We start from the raw sequence: 19,154 nt of genomic DNA, 5'->3' as shown, positions 1-19,154 counted from the left end.
CATGTGTGGGAGTGAGAGTGCATATTCATGTGTGGGAGTGAGAGTGCCTATTCATGTGTGGGAGTGAGAGTGCCTGTCCGTGTGTGAGAGTGCCTGTCCATGTGTGGGATTGAGTGTTCCTGTGCATGTGTGGGAGTGAGAGTGCCTGTTCATGTTTGGTGCGAATGTGCCTGTTTAGTTTTGCGATTGAGAGTGCCAGTTCACGTGTGGGAGCGCGATTGCCTGTCCATATGTGGGAGTGAGAGTGCCTGTTCATGTGTGGGTGTGAGAGTGCCTCATCATGTGTGCGACTAAGAGTGCCTGTTCATGTGTGGGAGTGAGTGCCAGTTCATGTGTGGGAGTGAGAGTGCCTGTTTGTGTGTGGGAATGAGAGTGCCTGTTCATGTGTGGGAGTAAGAGGGCCTGTTCATGTGTGGGAGTGAGTGTGCCAGTTTGTGTGTGGGATTGAGAGTGCCTGTTCATGTGCCAGTTCATGTGTGGGAGTCTGTTTGCCTGTTCACGTGTGAGAGTGAGAGTGTCTCTTTATGTGTGGGAAAGAGTGTGCCTGTTCATGTGTGGGAGTGAGAGTGCCTGATCATCTGTGGGACTGAGTGTGCCTGATCATGTGTGGGAGTTAGAGTGCCTGATCATGTGCTCGAGTATGAGTGCCTGATCATGTGTGGGAATGAGAGTGCCTGTTCATGTGTGGGATTGAGAGTGACTCCCCATATGTGGGTCTGAGTGTGGCTGATCATGTGTGGGCGTGAGAGTGCCATGTTTGTGTGTGGCAGTGAGAGTGCCTGTTCATGTGCCAGTTCATGTGTGGGAGTAAGAGTGCCTGTTCAGTTGTGGGAGTGAGATTGCCTGGTCATCTGTGGGATTGAGAGTGCCTGATCATGTTTTCGTGTGAGAGTGCCTGATCATGAGTGGGACTGAGAGTGCCTGATCATGTTTGGGAGTGAGAGTGCCGTGCCTGATCATCTGTGGGACTGAGTGTGACTGCTCATGTGTGGGAGTTAGAGTGCCAGTTCTTGTGTGGGGGTGAGAGTGCCTGTTCATATGTGGGATTGAGAGTGCCTCCTCATATGTGGGAGTGAGTGTGGCTGGTCATGTGTGGGGTTGAGAGTGCCTGTTTGTTTGTCAAGGTGATAGTGCCTGTTTATGTGTGAGGGAGGTGTGCCTGTTTGGGTGTGGGTGTGCGAGTGCCTGTTCGTACGTTAGGTTGGTAATGCCTATTCGTGTATGCGGGATGGAGTCCATATTTGTGTGTGAGGTTGAGAGTGCATGTACAGGTGTGGGAGTGAGAGTGCCTGTTCATGTGTGGGAGTGAGATTGCCTCATGATGTGTGGGACTGAGAGTGCCTGTCCATGTGTGGGAGTGAGAGCGCCAGTTCATCTGTGGGAGTGAGAGTGACCGATCATGTGTGAGGGTGTGAGGGCCTGTCCTTGTATGGAGACAGTTATAACTCTTTGTGTGTTGGGTTGAGAGTGCCCGTTTCTATGTGAAGGTGAGATTGCCTGTTCATGTGTGTGAGTGAGAGGGCCTGTTCATGTGTGGCAGTGAGTGTGTCGGTTCATGTGTGGGAGTGAGTTTGCCTGTTCACGTGTGGGAGTGAGAGTGTCTCTTTATGTGTGGGAGTGAGAGTGCCTGTTCACGTTTGGGAGTGAGATTGCCTCATCATGTGTGAGACTGCGAGTGCCTGTTCATGTGTGGGGGTGAGAGTGCCAGTTCATGTGTGGGAGTGAGAGAGCCTGTTCATGTTTGCCAGTGAGTGTGCCTGTTCGTGCGTGGGAGTGAGAGTGCCTGTTAATGTGTGGGAGTGAGAGTGCCTGTTAATGTGTGGGAGTGAGAGTGCCTGTTCATGTGTGGGAGTGAGAGTGCCTGATCATGTGTGGGAGTGAGAGTGCCTGTCAATGTGTGGGAGTGAGATAACCTGTCCATATGTGGGAGTGAGAGTCCCTGTCCATGTGTGGGAGTGAGTGTGCCTGTTCATGTGTGTGAGTGAGAGTGCCTGTTGACATGTATGATTGAGAGTGCCTCTTTATGTGTGGGAGTGAGAGTGCCTGTCCATGTGTGGGAGTGAGAGTGCCAGTTCATGTGTGGGAGTGAGAGTGCCAGTTCATGTGTGGGAGTGAGAGAGCCTGTTCATGTGTGCCAGTGAGTGTTCCTGTTCATGCGTGTGAGTGAGAGTGCCTGTTCACGTGTGTGAGTGAGAATTCCTCTTTATGTGTGGGATTGAGAGTGTCTCTTCATATGTGGGAGTGAGAGTGCCTGGTCGTGTGTGGGGGTGAGAGTGCATTTTTTTTTCAAGGTGATTGTGCCTGTTTATGTGTGAGAGTGGGGAGTGCTTGTTTATGTTTGAGTGGGGAGTGCCTTTTTGGGTGTGCCAGTGCGAGTGCCTGTTCATATGTAATGGTGGTAATGCCTACTCTTGTATTGGGGAAGGAGTGGATATTCGTGTTTTAGATTGAGAAGGCCGGTTCATGTGTGGGAGTGAGGGTGCATGTTCATGTGTGGCAGTGAGTGTGCCAGTTCATGTGTGGGAGTGAGTTTGCCTGTTCACGTGTGGGTTTGAGAGTGCCTCTTTATGTGTGGGATTGAGAGTGCCAGTTCATGTGTGGGAGTGAGAGTTCCTGTTCATGTGTGGGAGTAAGAGTGCCTGTTCATGCATGGATGTGAGAGTGCATGTTCATGTGTGGGAGTGAGAGTGCCTGTTCATGTGTGAGAGTGAGAGTGCCTGTTCATGTGTGGGAGTGAGAGTGCCTATTCATGTGTGGGAGTGAGAGTGCCTGTCCGTGTGTGAGAGTGCCTGTCCATGTGTGGGATTGAGTGTTCCTGTTCATGTGTGGGAGTGAGAGTGCCTGTTCATGTTTGGAGCAAATGTGCTTGTTTAGTTTTGCAAGTGAGAGTGCAAGTTCATGTGTGGGAGCGCGATTGCCTGTCCATGTGTGGGAGTGAGAGTGCCTGTTCATGTTTGGAGCAAATGTGCCTGTTTAGTTTTGCGAGTGAGAGTGCCAGTTTACGTGTGGGAGCGCGATTGCCTGTCCATGTGTGGGATTGAGAGTGCATGTTCATGTGTGGGTGTGAGAGTGCCTCATCATGTGTGCGACTAAGAGTGCCTGTTAATGTGTGGGAGTGAGAGTGCCTGTTCATGTGTGGGAGTGAGAGTGCCTGTTCGTGTGTGGGAATGAGAGTGCCTGTTGGTGTGTGGGAGTAAGAGTGCCTGTTCATGTGTGGGACTTAGAGTGGCTGTTCATGTGTGGGAGTGAGAGTGCCTGTTCAGGTGTGGGAGTGAGCGTGCCTGTTCAGGTGTGGGAGTGAGATTGCCTTTTCATGTGTGTGAGTGAGAGTGCCTGTTCATGTGTGGGAGTGAGAGTGCCTGTTCATGTGTGGGAGTGAGAGTGCCTGATCATGTGTGGGAGTGAGAGTTCCTGTTCATGTGTGGGAGTAAGAGTGCCTGTTCATGTGTGAGACTGCGAGTGCCTGTTCACCTGTGGGAGTGAGAGTGCCTGTTAATGTGTGGGAGTGAGTTTGCCTGTTCACGTGTGGGTTTGAGAGTGCCTCTTTATGTGTGGGATTGAGAGTGCCAGTTCATGTGTGGGAGTGAGAGTTCCTGTTCATGTGTGGGAGTAAGAGTGCCTGTTCATGCATGGGTGTGAGAGTGCATGTTCATGTGTGGGAGTGAGAGTGCCTGTTCATGTGTGAGAGTGAGGGTGCCTATTCATGTGTGAGAGTGAGAGTGCCTGTTCATGTGTGGGAGTGAGAGTGCCTGTTCATGTGTGGGAGTGAGAGTGCCTATTCATGTGTGGTAGTGAGAGTGCCTGTCCGTGTGTGAGAGTGCCTGTCCATGTGTGGGATTGAGTGTTCCTGTTCATGTGTGGGAGTGAGAGTGCCTGTTCATGTTTGGAGCAAATGTGCCTGTTTAGTTTTGCGAGTGAGAGTGCCAGTTCACGTGTGGGAGGGCGATTGCCTGTCCATGTGTGGGAGTGAGAGTGCCTGATCATGTGTGGGTGTGAGAGTGCCTCATCATGTGTGCGACTAAGAGTGCCTGTTAATGTGTGGGTGTGAGAGTGCCTGTTCATGTGTGGGAGTGAGAGTGCCTGTTCGTGTGTGGGAATGAGAGTGCCTGTTCATGTGTGGGAGTAAGAGTGCCTGTTCGTGTGTGGGACTTAGAGTGGCTGTTCATGTGTGGGAGTGAGTGTGCCTGTTCAGGTGTGGGAGTGAGCGTGCCTGTTCAGGTGTGGGACTGGGTGTGCCTGATCATGTGTGGGAGTTAGAGTGCCTGATCATGTGCTCGAGTATGAGTGCCTGATCATGTGTGGGAATGAGAGTGCCTGTTCATGTGTGGGATTGAGAGTGACTCCCCATATGTGCGTCTGAGAGTGGCTGATCATGCGTGGGAGTGAGTGTTCCAGTTTGTGTGTGGCAGTGAGAGTGCCTGTTCATGTGCCAGTTCATGTGTGGGAGTAAGAGTGCCTGTTCAGTTGTGGGAGTGAGATTGCCTGGTCATCTGTGGGATTGAGAGTGCCTGATCATGTTTTCGTGTGAGAGTGCCTGATCATGAGTGGGACTGAGAGTGCCTGATCATGTTTGGGAGTGAGAGTGCCGTGCCTGATCATCTGTGGGACTGAGTGTGACTGCTCATGTGTGGGAGTTAGAGTGCCAGTTCATGTGTGGGGGTAAGAGTGCCTGTTCATATGTGGGATTGAGAGTGCCTCCTCATATGTGGGAGTGAGTGTGGCTGGTCATGTGTGGGGTTGAGAGTGCCTGTTTGTTTGTCAAGGTGATAGTGCCTGTTTATGTGTGAGGGAGGTGTGCCTGTTTGGGTGTGGGTGTGCGAGTGCCTGTTCGTACGTTAGGTTGGTAATGCCTATTCGTGTATGCGGGATGGAGTCCATATTTGTGTGTGAAGTTGAGAGTGCATGTACAGGTGTGGGAGTGAGAGTGCCTGTTCATGTGTGGGAGTGAGATTGCCTCATGATGTGTGGGACTGAGAGTGCCTGTCCATGTGTGGGAGTGAGAGCGCCAGTTCATCTGTGGGAGTGAGAGTGACCGATCATGTGTGAGGGTGTGAGGGCCTGTCCTTGTATGGAGACAGTTATAACTCTTTGTGTGTTGGGTTGAGAGTGCCCGTTTCTATGTGAAGGTGAGATTGCCTGTTCATGTGTGTGAGTGAGAGGGCCTGTTCATGTGTGGCAGTGAGTGTGCCGGTTCATGTGTGGGAGTGAGTTTGCCTGTTCACGTGTGGGAGTGAGAGTGTGTCTTTATGTGTGGGAGTGAGAGTGCCTGTTCATGTTTGGGAGTGAGATTGCCTCATCATGTGTGAGACTGCGAGTGCCTGTTCATGTGTGGGAGTGGGAGTGCCAGTTCAAGTGTGGGAGTGAGAGAGCCTGTTCATGTGTGCCAGTGACTGTGCCTGTTTGTGCGTGTGAGTGAGAGTGCCTGTTCACGTGTGTGAGTGAGAATGTCTCTTTATGTGTGGGATTGAGAGTGTCTCTTCATATGTGGGAGTGAGAGTGCCTGGTCGTGTGTGGGGGTGAGAGTGCATGTTTTTTTTTCAAGGTGATAGTGCCTGTTTATGTGTGAGAGTGGGAGTGCTTGTTTATGTTTGAGTGGGGAGTGCCTTTTTGGGTGTGGGAGTGCGACTGCCTGTTCGTAAGTAATGGTGGTAATGCCTATTCTTGTATTGGGGAAAGAGTGGATATTCGTGTTTGAGTTTGAGGAGGCCGGTTCATGTGTGGGAGTGAGAATGCATGTTCATGTGTGGCAGTGAGTGTGCCGGTTCATGTGTGGGAGTGAGTTTGCCTGTTCACGTGTGGGTTTGAGAGTGCCACTTTATGTATGGGATTGAGAGTGCCAGTTCATGTGTGGGAGTGAGAGTTCCTGTTCATGTGTGGGAGTAAGAGTGCCTGTTCATGTATGGGAGTGAGTGTGCATGTTCATGTGTGGAAGTGAGAGTGCCTGTTCATGTGTGTGAGTGAGGGTGCCTATTCATGTGTGAGAGTGAGAGTGCCTGTTCATGTGTGGGAGTGAGAGTGCCTATTCATGTGTGGGAGTGAGACTGCCTATTCATGTGTGGGAGTGAGAGTGCCTGTCCGTGTGTGAGAGTGCCTGTCCATGTGTGGGATTGAGTGTTCCTGTTCATGTGTGAGAGTGAGAGTGCCTGTTAATGTTTGGAGCGAATGTGCCTGTTTAGTTTTGCGAGTGAGAGTGGCAGTTCACGTCTGGGAGTGCTATTGCCTGTCCATGTGTGGGAGTGAGAGTGCCTGTTCATGAGTGGGACTGTGAGTGCCTGATCATGTTTGGGAGTGAGAGTGCCGTGCCTGATCATCTGTGGGACTGAGTGTGACTGATCATGTGTGGGAGTTAGAGTGCCAGTTCATGTGTGGGAGTGAGAGTGCCTGTTCATATGTGGGATTGAGAGTGCCTCCTCATATGTGGGAGTGAGTGTGGCTGGTCATGTGTGGGGTTGAGAGTGCCTGTTTGTTTGTCAAGGTGATAGTGCCTGTTTATTTGTGAGGGAGGTGTGCCTGTTTGGGTGTGGGTGTGCGAGTGCCTGTTTGTACTTTAGGTTGGTAATGCCTATTTGTGTATGCGCGATGGAGGCCATATTTGTGTGTGAGGTTGAGAGTGCATGTACAGGTGTGGGAGTGAGAGTGCCTGTTCATGTGTGGGAGTGAGATTGCCTCATGATGTGTGGGACTGAGAGTGCCTGTCCATGTGTGGGAGTGAGAGCGCCAGTTCATCTGTGGGAGTGAGAGTGCCAGTTCATGTGTGGGAGTGAGAGAGCCTGTTCATGTGTGCCAGTGAGTGTTCCTGTTCATGCGTGTGAGTGAGAGTGCCTGTTCACGTGTGTGAGTGAGAATGCCTCTTTATGTGTGGGAGTGAGAGTGTCTCTTCATATGTGGGAGTGAGAGTGCCTGTTCATGTGTGGTAGTGAGAGTGCCTGTTCATGTGTGGGAGTGAGAGTGCCAGTTTGTGTGTGGGATTGAGAGTGCCTGTTCATGTGTTGGACTCAGAGTGCCTGATCACGTGTGAGGGTGTGAGGGCCTGTCCTTGTATGGAGACAGTTATAACTTTTCATGTGTTGGGTTGAGAGTCCCTGTTTCCATCTGAAGGTGAGACTGCCTGTTCATGTGTGTGAGTGAGTGGGCCTGTTCATGTGTGGCAGTGAGTGTGCCGGTTCATGTGTGCGAGAGTGTTTGCCTGTTCACGTGTGCGCTTGAGAGTGCCTCTTTATGTGTGGGATTGAGAGTGCCAGTTCATGTATGGGAGTGAGAGTGCCTGTTCATGTGTGGGAGTGAGAGTGACTATTCATGTGTGAGAGTGAGAGTGCCTGTTCATGTGTGGGAGTGAGAGTGCCTGTTCATGTGTGGGAGTGAGAGTGCCTGATCATGTGTGGGAGCGAGAGTGCATTTTCACATGTGGGAGTCCGAGTGCCTCTTTATGTGTGAGAGTGAGAATGCCTGTTCATGTGTGGGAGTGAGATACCTGCCCATATGTGGGATAGAGAGTCCCTGTCCATGTGTGGGAGTGAGTGTGCCTGTTCATGTGTGGGAGTCAGTGTGCCTCATCATGTGTCAGACTGAGACTGCCTGTTCATGTGTGGGAGTGAGAGTCACTGATCATGTGTGGTAGTGAGATTGGCTGTCTATGTGTGGGAGTGAGAGTGCCTTTCCGTGTGTGGCTTTGAGAGAGCCTTTCATGTGTGGCAGTGAGTGTGCCTGTTTATGTGTGTGAGTGAGAGTGCATTTTCACATGTGGGAGTCTGAGTGCCTCTTTATGTGTGAGAGTGAGAATGCCTGTTCATGTGTGGGAGTGAATATGCCTGCTCATGTGTGGGAGTGAGAGTGCCTCTTCATGAGTGGTAGTGAGATTGCTTGTCTGTGTGTGGGAGTGAGAGTGCCTGTCCGTGTGTGGGAATGAGAGTGCCTGTCCATGTTTGGGCTTGAGTGTGCCTGACCATGTGTGGGATTGAGAGTGCCTGTTCATGAGTGGGAGTAAGTGTGCCTGTTCATGTATGGGAGTGAGAGTGCCTGTTCGTGTGTTGGAGTGGGAGTGCCTGTTTGTGTGTGGCAGTAAGAGTGCCTTTTCATGTGTGGGAGTGAGAGTGCCTGTTCATGTGTTTGCTTGAGAGTGCCTCTTCATATGTGGGAGTGAGAGTGCCTCTTTTTGTGTGAGAGTGAGAGTGCCTGTTCATGTGTGGGAGTGAGTATGTCTGCTCATGTGTGTGAGTGAGAGTGCCTGTTCATGAGTGGGAGTAAGTGTGCCTGTTCGTGTATGGGAGTGAGAGTGCCTTTTCATGTGTGGGAGTGAGAGTGCCTGTTCTTGTGTGTGTGTGAGATTGCCTGTTCATGTGTGGCAGTGAGAGTGCCTCTTCATGAGTGGTAGTGAGATTGCTTGTCTGTGTGTGGGAGTGAGAGTGCCTGTCCGTGTGTGGGAATGAGAGTGCCTGTCCATGTTTGGGATTGAGTGTGCCTGACCATGTGTGGGATTGAGAGTGCCTGGTCATGTTTGGGAGTGAATGTCCTGTTTAGTTTTGCGATTGAGAGTGCCAGTTCACGTGTGGGAGTGCGATTGCCTGTCCATGAGTGGGAATGAGATTGCCTGTCCATGTGAGGGAGTGAGAGTGCCTTTCCATGTGTGGGAGTGAGAGTGCCTCTCCATGTGTGGGAGTGAGAGTGCCTGTTCGTGTGTGTAAGTGAGAGAGCCTTTTCATATGTGACAGCGAGAGTGCCAGTTTGGGTGTGTGAGTGAGAGTGCCTGTTCACATGTGTGAGTGAGAGTGCCTCTTTATGAGTGAGAGTGCCTGTTCGTGTGTGGGAGTGAGCGTGCCTGTTCACGTGTGCGAGTGAGAGTGCCTGTTCATGTGTGCGACTGAGAGTGCCTGTTCATGTGTGGGAGTGAGATTGCCTTTCTGTGTGTGGGAGTGAGAGTGCCAGTCCGTGTGTGGGAGTGAGATTGCCTCTCCATGTGTCAGGGTGAGAGTGCCTGTTCGTGTGTGGGAGTGAGAGTGCAAGTTCATGTGTAGGAGTGAGAGAGCCTGTTCATGTGTGCCAGTGAGTGTGCCTGTTCATGCGTGTGTGTGAGAGTGCCTGTTCACGTGTGTGAGTGAGAATGCCTCTTTATGTGTGGGAGTGAGAGTGTCTCTTCATATGTGGGAGTGAGAGTGCCTGTTCATGTGTGGTAGTGAGAGTGCCTGTTCATGTGTGGGAGTGAGAGTGCCAGTTTGTGTGTGGGATTGAGAGTGCCTGTTCATGCGTTGGACTCAGAGTGCCTGATCACGTGTGAGGGTGTGAGGGCCTGTCCTTGTATGGAGACAGTTATAACTCTTCATGTGTTGGGTTGAGAGTGCCTGTTTCTATCTGAAGGTGAGACTGCCTGTTCATGTGTGTGAGTGAGAGGGCCTGTTCATGTGTGGCAGTGAGTGTGCCGGGTCATGTGTGGGAGTGAGTTTGCCTGTTCACGTGTGGGTTTGAGAGTGCCTCTTTATGTGTGGGATTGAGAGTGCCAGTTCATGTGTGGGAGTGAGAGTGCCTGTTCGTGTGTGGGAATGAGAGTGCCTGTTCATGTGTGGGAGTAAGATTGCCTCATCATGTGTGGGACTAAGAGTGCCTGTTCATGTGTGGGAGTGAGCGTGCATGTTCATGTGTGGGAGTGAGAGTGCCTATTCATGTGTGAGAGTGAGAGTGCCTGTTCATGTGTGGGAGTGAGAGTGCCTATTCATGTGTGGGAGTGAGATTCCTGTCCGTGTGTGAGTGTGCCTGTCCATGTGTGGGATTGAGTGTTCCTGTTCATGTGTGGGAGTGAGAGTGCCTGTTCATGTTTGGAGCGAATGTGCCTGTTTAGTTTTGCGAGTGAGAGTGCCAGTTCACGTGTGGGAGTGCGATTGCCTGTCCATGTGTGGGAGTGAGAGTGCCTGTTCATGTGTGGGTGTGAGAGTGCCTCATCATGTGTGCGACTAAGAGTGCCTGTTCATGTGTGGGAGTGAGAGTGCCTGTTCATGTGTGGGAGTATGATTGCCTCATCATGTGTGGGACTTAGAGTCCCTGTTCATGTGTGGGAGTGAGAGTGCCTGTCATGTGTGGGAGTGAGAGTGCCTGTTCGTGTGTGGGAATGAGAGTGCCTGTTCATGTGTGGGAGTAAGATTGCCTCATCATGTGTGGGACCTAGAGTGCCTGTTCATGTGTGGGAGTGAGAGTGCCTGTTCAGGTGTGGGAGTGAGCGTGCCTGTTCAGGTGTGGGAGTGAGATTGCCTGTTCATGTGTGGGAGTGAGAGTGCCTGTTCATGTCTGGGAGTGAGAGTGGCTGTTCATGTGTGGGAGTGAGTGTTCCTGTTCATGTGTGGGATTGAGAGTGACTCCCCATATGTGGGTCTGAGAGTGGCTGATCATGTGTGGGAGTGAGAGTGCCAGTTTGTGTGTGGCAGTGAGAGTGCCTGTTCATGTGCCAGTTCATGTGTGGGAGTCTGTTTACCTGTTCACGTGTGAGAGTGAGAGTGCCTCTTTATGTGTGGGAAAGAGTGTGCCTGTTCATGTGTGGGAGTGAGAGTGCCTGATCTTCTGTGGGACTGAGTGTGCCTGATCATCTGTGGGACTGAGTGTGCCTGATCATCTGTGGGAATGAGTGTGCCTGATCATGTGTGTGATTGAGAGTGCCTGTTCATGAGTGGGAGTAAGTGTGCCTGTTCGTGTATTGGAGTGAGAGTGCCTTTTCATGTGTGGGAGTGAGAGTACCTGTTCTTGTGTGTGTGTGAGATTTCCTGTTCATGTGTGGGAGTGAGAGTGCCTCTTCATGAGTGGTAGTGAGATTGCTTGTCTGTGTTTGGGAGTGAGAGTTCCTGTCCGTGTGTGGGAATGAGAGTGCCTTTCCATGTTTGGGATTGAGTGTGCCTGACCATGTGTGGGATTGAGAGTGCCTGTTCATGAGTGGGAGTAAGTGTGCCTGTTCATGTATGGGAGTGAGAGTGCCTTCTCGTGTGTTGGAGTGGGAGTGCCTGTTTGTGTGTGGCAGTAAGAGTGCCTTTTCATGTGTGGGAGTGAGAGTGCCTGTTCATGTGTTGGATTGATAGTGCCTCTTCATATGTGGGAGTGAGCGTGCCTGTTCAGGTGTGGGAGTGAGAGTGCCTGTCCGTGTGTGGGAATGAGAGTGCCTGTCCATGTTTGGGATTGAGTGTGCCTGACCATGTGTGGGATTGAGAGTGCCTGGTCATGTTTAGGAGTGAATGTGCCTGTTTAGTTTTGCGATTGAGAGTGCCAGTTCAACTGTGGGAGTGCGATTGCCTGTCCATCAGTGGGAATGAGATTGCCTGTCCATGTGAGGGAGTGAGAGTGCCTTTCCATGTGTGGGAGTGAGAGTGCCTTTCCATGTGTGGGAGTGAGAGTGCCTCTCCATGTGTGGGAGTGAGAGTGCCTGTTCGTGTGTGTAAGTGAGAGAGCCTTTTCACATGTGACAGCGAGAGTGCCAGTTTGGGTGTGTGAGTGAGAGTGCCTGTTCACATGTGTGAGTGAGAGTGCCTCTTTATGAGTGAGAGTGCCTGTTCATGTGTGGGAGTGAACGTGCCTGTTCACGTGTGGGAGTAAGAGTGCCTGTTCATGTGTGGGACTTAGAGTGCCTATTCATGTGTGGGAGTGAGAGTGCCTGTTCATGTGTGCGATTGAGAGTGCCTGTTCATGTGTGGGAGTGAGATTGCCTTTCTGTGTGTGGGAGTGAGAGTGCCAGTCCGTGTGTGGGAGTGAGAGTGCCTCTCCATGTGTCAGGGTGAGAGTGCCTGTTCGTGTGTGGGAGTGAGAGTGCAAGTTCATGTGTAGGAGTGAGAGAGCCTGTTCATGTGTGCCAGTGAGTGTGCCTGTTCATGCGTGTTTGTGAGAGTGCCTGTTCACGTGTGTGAGTGAGAATGCCTCTTTATGTGTGGGAGTGAGAGTGTCTCTTCATATGTGGGAGTGAGAGTGCCTGGTCGTGTGTGGCGGTAAGAGTGCATGTTTTTTTTTCAAGGTGATAGTGCCTGTTTATGTGTGAGAGTGGGAGTGCTTGTTTATGTGTGAGTGGGGAGTGCCTTTTTGGGTGTGGGAGTACGAGTGCCTGTTCGTACGTAATGGTGGTAATGCCTATTCTTGTATTTGGGAAGGAGTGGAAATTCGTGTTTGAGTTTGAGAAGGCCGGTTCATGTGTGGGAGTGAGAGTGCCTTTTCCTGTGTGGGAGTGAGAGTGCCTGTTCATGTGTGGGAGTGAGAGTGCCAGTTTGTGTGTGGGATTGAGAGTGCCTGTTCATGTGTTGGACTCAGAGTGCCTGATCACGTGTGAGGGTGTGAGGGCCTGTCCTTGTATGGAGACAGTTATAACTCTTCATGTGTTGGGTTGAGAGTGCCTGTTTCTATCTGAAGGTGAGACTGCCTGTTCACGTATGTGAGTGAGAGGGCCTGTTCATGTGTGGCAGTGAGTGTGCCGGGTCATGTGTGGGAGTGAGTTTGCCTGTTCACGTGTGGGTTTGAGAGTGCCTCTTTATGTGTGGGATTGAGAGTGCCAGTTCATGTGTGGGAGTGAGAGTGCCTGTTCGTGTGTGGGAATGAGAGTGCCTGTTCATGTGTGGGAGTAAGATTGCCTCATCATGTGTGGGACTAAGAGTGCCTGTTCAGGTGTGGGAGTGAGCGTGCATGTTCATGTGTGGGAGTGAGAGTGCCTGTTCATGTGTGGGAGTGAGAGTGCCTGTTCCTGTGTGGGAGTGAGAGTGCCTGTCCGTGTGTGAGTGTGCCTGTCCATGTGTGGGATTGAGTGTTCCTGTTCATGTGTGGGAGTGAGAGTGCCTGTTCATGTTTGGAGCGAATGTGCCTGTTTAGTTTTGCGAGTGAGAGTGCCAGTTCACGTGTGGGCGTGCGATTGCCTGTCCTTGTGTGGGAGTGAGAGTGCCTGTTCATGTGTGGGTGTGAGAGTGCCTCATCATGTGTGCGACTAAGAGTGCCTGTTCATGTGTGGGAGTGAGAGTGCCTGTTCATTTGTGGGAGTGAGAGTGCCTGTTCGTGTGTGGGAATGAGAGAGCCTGTTCATGTGTGGGAGTATGATTGCCTCATCATGTGTGGGACTTAGAGTCCCTGTTCATGTGTGGGTGTGAGAGTGCCTCTTCATGTGTGGGAGTGAGAGTGGCTGTTCATGTGTGGGAGTGAGTGTTCCTGTTCGTGTGTGGGATTGAGAGTGACTCCCCATATGTGGGTCTGAGAGTGGCTGATCATGTGTGGGAGTGAGAATGCCTGTTTGTGTGTGGCAGTGAGCGTGCCTGTTCATGTGCCAGTTCATGTGTGGGAGTCTGTTTGCCTGTTCACGTGTGAGAGAGAGAGTGCCTCTTTATGTGTGGGAAAGAATGTGCCTGTTCATGTGTGGGAGTGAGAGTGCCTGATCATCTGTGGGACTGAGTGTGCCTGATCATCTGTGGGAATGAGTGTGCCTGATCATGTGTGTGAGTGAGATTGCTTGTCTGTGTGTGGGAGTGAGAGTTCCTGTCCGTGTGTGGGAATGAGAGTGCCTGTCCATGTTTGGGATTGAGTGTGCCTGACCATGTGTGGGATTGAGAGTGCCTGTTCATGAGTGGGAGTAAGTGTGCCTGTTCATGTATGCGAGTGAGAGTGCCTTCTCGTGTGTTGGAGTGGGAGTGCCTGTTTGTGTGTGGCAGTAAGAGTGCCTTTTCATGTGTGGGAGTGAGAGTGCCTGTTCATGTGTTGGATTGAGAGTGCCTCTTCATATGTGGGAGTGAGAGTGCCTCTTTATGTGTGAGAGTGAGAGTGCCTGTTCATGTGTGGGAGTGAGAGTGCCTGTTCATGAGTGGGAGTAAGTGTGCCTGTTCGTGTATGGGAGTGAGAGTGCCTTTTCATGTGTGGGAGTGAGAGTGCCTGTTCTTGTGTGTGTGTGAGATTGCCTGTTCATGTGTGGCAGTGAGAGTGCTTCTTCATGAGTGGTAGTGAGATTGCTTGTCTGTGTGTGGGAGTGAGAGTGCCTGTCCGTGTGTGGGAATGAGAGTGCCTGTCCATGTTTGGGATTGAGTGTGCCTGACCATGTGTGGGATTGAGAGTGCCTGGTCATGTTTAGGAGTGAATGTGCCTGTTTAGTTTTGCGATTGAGAGTGCCAGTTCAACTGTGGGAGTGCGATTACCTGTCCATCAGTGGGAATGAGATTGCCTGTCCATGTGAGGGAGTGAGAGTGCCTTTCCATGTGTGGGAGTGAGAGTGCCTTTCCATGTGTGGGAGTGAGAGTGCCTCTCCATGTGTGGGAGTGAGAGTGCCTGTTCATATGTGCGATTGAGAGTGCCTGTTCATGTGTGGGAGTGAGATTGCCTTTCTGTGTGTGGGAGTGAGAGTGCCAATCCGTGTGAGGGAGTGAGAGTGCCTTTCCATGTGTGGGAGTGAGAGTGCCTCTCCATGTGTGGGAGTGAGAGTGCCTGTTCGTGTGTGTAAGTGAGAGAGCCTTTTCACGTGTGACAGCGAGAGTGCCAGTTTGGGTGTGTGAGTGAGAGTGCCTGTTCACATGTGTGAGTGAGAGTGCCTCTCTATGTGTGGGAGTGAGAGTGCCTGTTCATGTGTAGGAGTGAGAGTGCATGTTCATGTGTGGCAGTGAGTGTGCCCGTTCTTGTGTGTGAGTGAGAGTACCTGTTCACGTGTGTGAGTGAGAATGCCTCTTTATGTGTGGGAGTGAGAGTGCCTGTTCATGTGTGGGAGTGAGAGTGCCTGTTCACGTGTGGGAGTGAGAGTGCCTGTTCATGTGTGGGAGTGAGAGTGCCTGTTCATGTCTGCGAGTGAGAGTGCCTCTTCATGTGTGGGAGTGAGATTGCCTTTCTGTGTGTGGGAGTGAGAGTGCCAGTCCGTGTGTGGCAGTGAGAGAGCCTGTTCATCTGTGGCAGTGAGTGTGCCTGTTCATGTGTGTGAGTGAGAGTGCCTGTTCACATGTATGATTGAGAGTGCCTCTTTATGTGTGGGAGTGAGAGTGCCTGTCCATGTGTGGGAGTGAGAGTGCCAGTTTATGTGTAGGAGTGAGAGAGCCTGTTCATGTGTGCCAGTGAGTGTGCCTGTTCATGCGTGTGAGTGAGATTGCCTGTTCACGTGTGTGAGTGAGAATGCTTCTTTATGTGTGGGAGTGAGAGTGCCTGTTCACGTGTGGGAGAGGAAGTGGCTGTTCACGTGTGTGAGTGAGAGTGCCTGTACACGTGTGGGAGTGAGAGTGCCTGTTCACGTGTGGGACTGAGAGTGCCTATTCATGTGTGGGAGTGAGAGTGCCTGTTCATGTCTGCGAGTGAGAGTACCTCTTCATGTGTGGGAGTGAGATTGCATTTCTGTGTGTGGGAGTGAGAGTGCCAGTCCGTGTTTGGGAGTGAGAGAACCTGTTCATGTGTGGCAGTGAGTGTGCCTGTTCATGTGTGTGAGTGAGAGTGCCTGTTCACATGGATGATTGAGAGTGCCTCTTTATGTGTGGGAGTGAGAGTGCCTATTCATGTGTGGGAGTGAGAGTGCCTGTCCATGTGTGAGGGTGCCTGTCCATGTGTGGGATTGAGTGTTCCTGTTAATGTGTGGTGGTGAGAGTGCCTGTTCATGTTTGGAGCGAATGTGCCTGTTTAGTTTTGCGAGTGAGAGTGCCAGTTCACGTGTGGGAGTGCGATTGCCTCATCATGTGTGGGAGTGAGCGTGCCTGTTCATGTGTGGGTGTGAGAGTGCCTCATCATGTGTGCGACTAAGAGTGCCTGTTCATGTGTGGGAGTGAGAGTGCCAGTTCATGTGTGGGAGTGAGGGTGCCTGTTCGTGTGTGGGAATGAGAGTGACTGTTCATGTGTGGGAGTAAGATTGCCTCATCATGTGTGGGAGTGAGAGTGCCTGTTCATGTGTGGGAGTGAGAGTGCCTGTTCATGTGTGGGAGTGAGAGTGCCTATTCATGTGTGGGAGTGAGAGTGCCTGTCCGTGTGTGAGGGTGCCTGTCCATGTGTGGGATTGAGTGTTCCTGTTAATGTGTGGTAGTGAGAGTGCCTGTTCATGTTTGGAGCGAATGTGCCTGTTTAGTTTTGCGAGTGAGAGTGCCAGTTCACGTGTGGGTGTGAGAGTGCCTCATCATGTGTGCGACTAAGAGTGCCTGTTCATGTGTGGGAGTGAGAGTGCCTGTTCATGTGTGGGAGTGAGAGTGCCTGTTCGTGTGTGGGAATGAGAGTGACTGTTCATGTGTGGGAGTAAGATTGCCTCATCATGTGTGGGAGTGAGAGTGCCTGTTCATGTGTGGGAGTGAGAGTGCCTGTTCAGGTGTGGGAGTGAGCGTGCATGTTCATGTGTGGGAGTGAGAGTGCCTGTTCATGTGTGGGATTGAGAGTGCCTATTCATGTGTGAAAGTGAAAGTGCCTGTTCAGGTGTGGGAGTGAGAGTGCCTATTCATGTGTGGGAGTGAGAGTGCCTGTCCGTTTGTGAGTGTGCCTGTCCATGTGTGGGATTGAGTGTTACTGTTCATGTGTGTGAGTGAGAGTGCCCTTTCATGTTTGGAGCGAATGTGCCTGTTTAGTTTTGCGAGTGAGAGTGCCAGTTCACGTGTGGGAGTGCGTTTGCCTGTCCATGTGTGGGGTTGAGAGTGCATGTTCATGTGTGGGTGTGAGAGTGCCTCATCATGTGTGCGACTAAGAGTGCCTGTTCATGTGTGGGAGTGAGACTGCCTGTTCATTTGTGGGAGTGAGAGTGACTGTTCATGTGTGGGAGTGAGAGTGGCTGTTCCTGTGTGGGAGTGAGAGTGCCAGTTTTTGTGTGGGATTGAGAGTGACTGTTCATGTGTGGGAGTAAGATTGCCTCATCATGTGTGGGAGTGAGAGTGCCTGTTCATGTGTTGGAATGAGAGTGCCTGTTCAAGTGTGGGAGTGAGAGTGACTGTTCATGTGTGAGAGTGAGAGTGCCTGTTCATGTGTGGGAGTGAGAGTGCCTGTTCATGTGTGGGAGTGAGAGTGCCTATTCATGTGTGGGAGTGAGAGTGCCTGTCCGTGTGTGAGGGTGCCTGTCCATGTGTGGGATTGAGTGTTCCTGTTAATGTGTGGTAGTGAGAGTGCCTGTTCATGTTTGGAGCGAATGTGCCTGTTTAGTTTTGCGAGTGAGAGTGCCAGTTCACGTGTGGGAGTGCGATTGCCTGTCCATGTGTGGGAGTGAGGGTGCCTGTTCATGTGTGGGTGTGAGAATGCCTCATCATGTGTGCGACTAAGAGTGCCTGTTCATGTGTGGGAGTGAGAGTGCCTGTTCATGTGTGGGAGTGAGGGTGCCTGTTCGTGTGTGGGAATGAGAGTGACTGTTCATGTGTGGGAGTAAGATTGCCTCATCATGTGTGGGAGTGAGAGTGCCTGTTCATGTGTGGGAGTGAGAGTGCCTGTTCAGGTGTGGGAGTGAGCGTGCATGTTCATGTGTGGGAGTGAGAGTGCCTGTTCATGTGTGGGAGTGAGAGTGCCTATTCATGTGTGGGAGTGAGAGTGCCTGTCCGTGTGAGGGAGTGAGAGTGCCTGTTCATGTGTGGGAGTGAGAGTGCCTATTCATGTGTGGGAGTGAGAGTGCCTGTCCGTGTGTGAGGGTGCCTGTCCATGTGTGGGATTGAGTGTTCCTGTTAATGTGTGGTTCTGAGAGTTCCTGTTCATGTTTGGAGCGAATGTGCCTGTTTAGTTTTGCGAGTGAGAGTGCCAGTTCACGTGTGGGAGTCCGATTGCCTGTCCATGTGTGGGAGTGAGAATGCCTGTTCATGTGTGGGTGTGAGAGTGCCTCATCGTGTGTGCGACTAAGAGTGCCTGTTCATGTGTGGGAGTGAGAGTGCCTGTTCATGTGTGGGAGTGAGAGTGCCTGTTCGTGTGTGGGAATGAGAGTGACTGTTCATGTGTGGGAGTAAGATTGCCTCATCATGTGTGGGAGTGAGAGAGCCTGTTCATGTGTGGGAGTGAGAGTGCCTATTCATGTGTGAAAGTGAATGTGCCTGTTCAGGTGTGGGAGTGAGAGTGCCTATTCATGTGTGGGAGTGAGAGTGTCTGTCCGTTTGTGAGTGTGCCTGTCCATGTGTGAGATTGAGTGTTCCTGTTCATGTGTGGGTGTGAGAGTGCCTCATCATGTGTGCGACTAAGAGTGCCTGTTCATGTGTGGGAGTGAGACTGCCTGTTCATTTGTGGGAGTGAGAGTGCCTGTTCATGTGTGGGAGTGAGAGTGGCTGTTCATTTGTGGGAGTGAGAGTGCCTGTTCATGTGTGGGAGTGAGAGTGGCTGTTCATGTGTGGGAGTAAGAGTGCCTGTTCATGTATGGGAGTGAGAGTGCATGTTCATGTGTTGGAATGAGAGTGCCTGTTCATGTGTGGGAGTGAGAGTGACTGATCATGTGTGAGAGTGAGAGTGACTGTTCATGTGTGAGAGTGAGAGTGCCTGTTCATGTGTGGGAGTGAGAGTGCCTGTTCATGTGTGGGAGTGAGAGTGCCTGTTCATGTGTGGGAGTGAGAGTGCCTATTCATGTGTGGGAGTGAGAGTGCCTGTCCATGTGTGAGGGTGCCTGTCCATGTGTGGGATTGAGTGTTCCTGTTAATGTGTGGTGGTGAGAGTGCCTGTTCATGTTTGGAGCGAATGTGCCTGTTTAGTTTTGCGAGTGAGAGTGCCAGTTCACGTGTGGGAGTGCGATTGCCTGTCCATGTGTGGGAGTGAGCGTGCCTGTTCATGTGTGGGTGTGAGAGTGCCTCATCATGTGTGCGACTAAGAGTGCCTGTTCATGTGTGGGAGTGAGAGTGCCTGTTCATGTGTGGGAGTTTGGGTGCCTGTTCGTGTGTGGGAATGAGAGTGACTGTTCATGTGTGGGAGTAAGATTGCCTCATCATGTGTGGGAGTGAGAGTGCCTGTTCATGTGTGGGAGTGAGAGTGCCTGTTCAGGTGTGGGAGTGAGCGTGCATGTTCATGTGTGGGAGTGAGAGTGCCTGTTCATGTGTGGGAGTGAGAGTGCCTATTCATGTGTGGGAGTGAGAGTGCCTGTCCGTGTGTGAGGGTGCCTGTCCATGTGTGGGATTGAGTGTTCCTGTTAATGTGTGGTAGTGAGAGTGCCTGTTCATGTTTGGAGCGAATGTGCCTGTTTAGTTTTGCGAGTGAGAGTGCCAGTTCACGTGTGGGTGTGAGAGTGCCTCATCATGTGTGCGACTAAGAGTGCCTGTTCATGTGTGGGAGTG

Source organism: Carcharodon carcharias, chromosome 9, assembly GCF_017639515.1.
Source record: "Carcharodon carcharias isolate sCarCar2 chromosome 9, sCarCar2.pri, whole genome shotgun sequence".
NCBI classification, from domain to species: Eukaryota; Metazoa; Chordata; class Chondrichthyes; order Lamniformes; family Lamnidae; genus Carcharodon; species Carcharodon carcharias.
The sequence above is the reverse complement of the archived record's forward strand: the minus strand, read 5'-3'. Positions refer to the sequence as shown.